The sequence below is a fragment of the Triticum aestivum genome, unplaced genomic scaffold (genome assembly GCF_018294505.1).
Source record: "Triticum aestivum cultivar Chinese Spring unplaced genomic scaffold, IWGSC CS RefSeq v2.1 scaffold56003, whole genome shotgun sequence".
In the NCBI taxonomy this organism is placed as follows: domain Eukaryota; kingdom Viridiplantae; phylum Streptophyta; class Magnoliopsida; order Poales; family Poaceae; genus Triticum; species Triticum aestivum.
Window position 1 is genome coordinate 1 of NW_025225446.1, and position 5227 is coordinate 5227.

At 52.2% G+C, this 5227-nt stretch overlaps 1 pseudogene; it reads right to left on the reverse strand.

The window, feature by feature from the left end:
* Window positions 1–1381: 1381 nt before the first annotated feature.
* Window positions 1382–3088, reverse strand: LOC123172212 (uncharacterized; annotated as a pseudogene).
* Window positions 3089–5227: the final 2139 nt, after the last annotated feature.

Genomic DNA, 5227 nt, shown 5'->3' on the forward strand with positions numbered 1-5227 from the left:
GGCCCATCCGCGCCCCAGGCTCTCGTTTTTCGCTGGTTTGGGCCGAAATAACAGCCGGCGAACCCGAGCCGAATCCAAGCCCATGGGGATAGCCTGGGGGCGCCGACCGAAGCAAAAAGGCGCGTGGGACCGCTCTGTCGGCGAGAGAAGGCCCTTTTCCCGCCGATCCCCTTCTTTTCCCCATTCATTTCCCACCATTCCCCCCCTTCTCCCACCATTCTCCTCCCTCTCCCCTGCATCCGGCCGCCATGCCGCCGAAGAAGTACGCCGCCCCTCGCCCTGCTACCGATGCCGACGCCACACAGCCGAAGCAGAGGAACCCAAGGGCGCCGCCATCGAAGCCCCCGAGCATGTCAAACACCGACTGGAGGGCCGAGATTCAGTGCTGGGAGGTCGGCATCACCGACCGGCGGAACAGGCTCAACGCCAAGAAGGCTCTGCACAGGGCAGTGGCGGCGGCGGCTGCGTGCGCGGCGGAGCAGGCAGAACCCGCGGTAGAGCAATCAGAGGCGTCTCGCGCTGGGATGATGAATCCACCTGGCGGCCACGGCCCGCACGTTCCCTGGAGCCAGCAGAGCGTCGGGTCGTCGGCCGGCTTCTCGTCGTCCACACACCCCTGGGGGTGCGTGCCATCGCCTGGCTACACTGACGGCGACGCGCATGGCGAGTTCAACCCGAACGTCACCATTCAACATGGACACCCTGCCCAGCGCATGCGCTCTCCCGTATTCGCCGGCGTCTAGTACCTCTCGTACACCTACTCACCATCGGCTTACGCATCCTCCCCGACGCCACCTCTGCTGCATGGCGCGCTGCTCTTCTCGCATCTCGGCAACACCGACGACATGGAGGCCGACATGGACGACATCATCGCGACCGGCTCGGCCGCCGCCACCCCCGGCTTCTATGCCCAATAAGATACAGTCGACCTGGACGGCGGCATGGACGACAGGCTCGACTACGGCGAGGAGGAGTCAGAGGAGGAGGAGGACGAGGACGAGGAGGATGAGGAGCCGGTGTCTGCTCCGGCGACGAAAGGGAAGAAGAAGAGGAGGCGGGCAGCCAGGACCGGCGAGCCGCGTGTCAAGTGGGTGGCCAAAGAAGACGAGTGCCTCACCGAAGCGTGGAAGATCGTCTGCCTCGACCCGGTCACCAGCATGAACCTGAACGCAGACACCTACTGGGAGCGCATCAAGGCGGAGTTCGATGAGCGCAAGCTGGTCGACCAGTACTTCTCCGGCGTCCACATGGGCTGCGGCTCCAAAGCCATGTACAATCATTGGGCGCTCATCCAAACGGCGTGCAACAAATGGCATGGGATCGTCGAGGAGGTCGCGGCTCGCCTGGAGAGCGGCGCCAGCTACGAAAGTTAGGTATGACGCTAGTCTCTCACGCCACTTTTTGCCGTGTGCATCGCCGGCCTCACCTGTTCCTCGGCGCAGATGATCCGGATGTTCACCATGTATCGCCAGGATAGCAGTTCGGACCAAGATTTCAAGTACATCCACGTGTTTTCCTGGATCGAGAAGTGCGGGAAGTGGGCGGACGTCCGGCTCACCCTCTGTTTTTGGTTGTAAGAATCAGTCTCCAGCTGTATGATTCCTTTGCTAAACAGATTATTTCCACCGAATTGCCGTCGATTTCATCAAGAACTAGCTTCAGATTCCCAGATTCCCATTGCCTTATTCGCTGAGAAATGGAAGAATGTGGCTTGATGACCCGCTCAGGTTTCTTCATTACCGTTGCTAACTGAGGAACAGGATCACACTCCAATCTCTTTTCCTCGACCGTATCAGTAGTGAATCCCTTTCTCTCTGGCATGTTAGGCAATAAGGCACAGTTTGGCGCAGCCAGCGTGTGTGCGGGTGTGAACTGGTCGAGCCGTGCGCCGGTTGCTGGGCGCGTCGGGTCCGTTGCGAGGTGTACGTATGGGCGTACATGTGTAACGTGTATGTGTGCGTAGTGTGTGTGTGTGCGCGCATGCATGTGGCGTGTAGGTGCATGAGTACGTGCTTGTGTTTGCGTCATAGCCTGGTTAGTAGCTAGCTTTGAGGTAATGCAGGATGGCGTCCAGGTCAAGCGGAAGATTGGGCAGCTCACGTTGGAAGACCAGATCGTCAGGGAAGCGTACATCGGGTGACCTATAAGTCCCCGTTAGCTAGAAATACGGCTGTAAATTGAGTCGGTTGTAACAGTTTTGAGCTTGAAAAAATCGCAGTATGGCAGCGAGGCGTTCTTCACCAGAAAATCCAGTGTGTTGTGCTCCTTCTTCCACCTCCATCTGAGCGAGTGTGAGAGAGACGGGGGTTCGTCCGGCGTTCATGTCGCCGGAGGACTGTTCGGCATATGTCGCCGGAGGGTTTGTCCCAACATGGCAAGCTTACACTTTGTACATTGTTCATGCATTTCTCTTGCTCTTCCATTTCTGGCATGAATGTCTCACTTGGATAGCAATGCTCTGAAGAAGACAAATATTCAAGAGCATTCTTCAGATTCTTAGACACTAAATTTTTCTCCTGAATTTCATCCTTGAAGTTGAAGGTATCTTCTTGATAAAACTCCCCATTGCTCAGTAAGCAGATCTCTTCTCGAGCGAGAGTCTGCAATGGCGGCTCAACCTCCAGCTCTTGGTTAGCATAAGCATGCAGCAATCTCTTCTTTTCCAAAAGAAAGCAAGGACCACCACCAACATCACACACCTCACCCACGAACACGATCTCGCCGACCCCCGCCGGGCCGAGCACAAAGGAGCAGAGCTGCCCGACCAGACCAAGCCCACCGTCCGGCCGTAGCTCATCGCAGAGCGTGGTGACAGCGATGCCGCCAGTGCTCCCGATACACAGCGCCCCAATCCATCCAGGCGTGACGTACGGGGCGGCGGTGAGGAGCACGACCAGTAGGAGCCCTGTGGAGAGGAGCAGCGGGTAGAAGAAGGCCGCGAGCGCGAGGAGGCTGTGGTAGAAGAAGAGCAGGTAGGTGGCATGCAGCGGGTGGGCCGCGAGGAACGCGGCAGCGCCCGGCAGGTCGTGGAGGACGCAGAATGCCAGCACGCCACTGTCGATACGCGCCATTGTCGCCCTCGTTTTGCTCCACCACCCTCGCGCGCATGGTCTGCTCATCGCTAGCTCGATGGCTACCAACACGTCGCCACTGCGCCTGGGATGCTCTATTGTTGGCAGCTAATAAAGCGGCCGCTCGTTGCCGGAATGACACTTACATGGTTGCTTAACACATCGGGGAAGCTATCATATGAAAGGAAAGCTCATGCAATTCATCAACAAACATTTGATACAAAGATATGTTCAGTTCAAGGCATTCCATAATGGTCTCGTTTCTTTACCTGTCATAATGGTCTCTTATTCTGATATTTATTTGCATGATATTGTGATCTTCCATCACATGGACTATTATCTCTTCATTCACCTTGCTCTCATAAAAATATACGGAAGCACTGTATGATCTATTCTGTTTCCACTTTGTGTAAATGCAAGTTCAGGGTCAAGGACAAACCTTTTTTTTAGTTGTGTATGAGAAGAAAATCCCTGGTATCCTCCCTCCACGTGCCCTATTAGCAATAGATGTTCTATGGCCCACCATCATTTACTGGTACACTATGATGCACCATGCATGATTTCGGCATTCCGCTCAGAAGATTCAACACAGTTTACACTGTAGAGCCCTTCCTAAGATACCCATATATACCTCACAAGTTCAAGCTTTCTTCTCCAGATTTATTAGAATCATACTATCTTCAAGGTGAGCTAGGAAGAGGAAGAAATATTCTAAGAGCAGTGAGAATGGGAACACGGAGGAAACCCCGAGCTATCTGTCTGCACCTCTGAAACTAGAGGTGGATATTTGTCTCAGTGTTTCCCCATGCCTCCCATTCCTATTGTTCTTAGGTTCTCCTTCCCCTTCCTTTTAGCTCACGGAAATGAGGTCATGCTGAAAACTTAATAAACTTATGTGTGCAAAGCTTAGATCATGAGGCCTTGAGAGTGATCGAGTAGGGAAAGGGAAGCCATGAGTATCTCACAGCGATGGGCGTGGGAACATGGAGGAAAGCCTATACTAGTTGGCCTCTAAATTTAGGCACCAAGATTATTTCGTGATTTCCCGATGCCTCCCATGCCTATTGTTCTTATGTATTCCTTCCTTTTTCTATTTTCATGCGCAACTATCAAAACAAATGTGCACATTTAGGTTTAGATGATCGGGTTGTGAAGGCAAGTTAGGAAGAGGAAGAAAATGAACATCTAGGACCATTAGGCATGGGAACATGGAGGAAGGCCTAAACTAATTATTCCAACTACAACTAGGGTCATACATTTTATTCGGATTTTTGCCGATGCCTCCCAAGCCTAATGTTCTTAGGTGCTCCTTCCTCTCCCTTATGATCCGCAAAACTAATGCAAAAGTAGTGACAATAGATATCTTCATGACATAAATTTCAGTTTTCTAGTTTTGCTTGTGTTTTGGTTATATTGATTTGTTCCTTTCACTGTTTGTTTGGATAACTTATGTTTTTTCTGTTGTATTTGGGCTTCTATTTTTTGTATACTTGGTGCCCTCGTGACATCTTCGTTTAATAAAAAACAATCATTTGGGTGTGTGTTCAAGGAAAAGGACATCTACCATAATGTGCTTGGGCTAGAAAGTTACTCATATCCTTGGCGTCATTTGATTTCTTACAGATAACTTGACTCTAATCATTTCACAAAATTTAACCCAAGTTATAAGCATGAACTGTGTGGCACATAAGAAAGATATCATGAAAATGGGGACGGCCAATTATAACTGGTGAGGACAAATAGGAACAACTCACAATACATAATCAATTCACGACCTTCTCCTTCTGTGCAAAATGCACCCCCTTCCACGCGCTCAGTCTTTGCCCGCGGCACGTTTTCCCGGCCTCAGCGAAGTGGTTTCTCCTTCGCGTTGAGTGGGCGAGTGAGGAGGAATGGATTCTATTCCACTCGCCCCCTGCCTGTTCCCATCCAAAAAAATCAAAACCCTCGTCTCTGACGAAGTCGCCATTCGTGGTGGCAGCGCCATGAATGTCTTCTCGGGGCTTGCTGACAGTGTGTGGTCTGGAAACGACATAGGAGTAGGGGTATAGGCCCATGACTTGGGATCTGCAGATGTCGGGGCGCGGCTGGAGCTGGCATTGCACAAGATGGTGGTATGCCACCTCGTGCAGATCTACAGTGGGCCCGACGTTTCA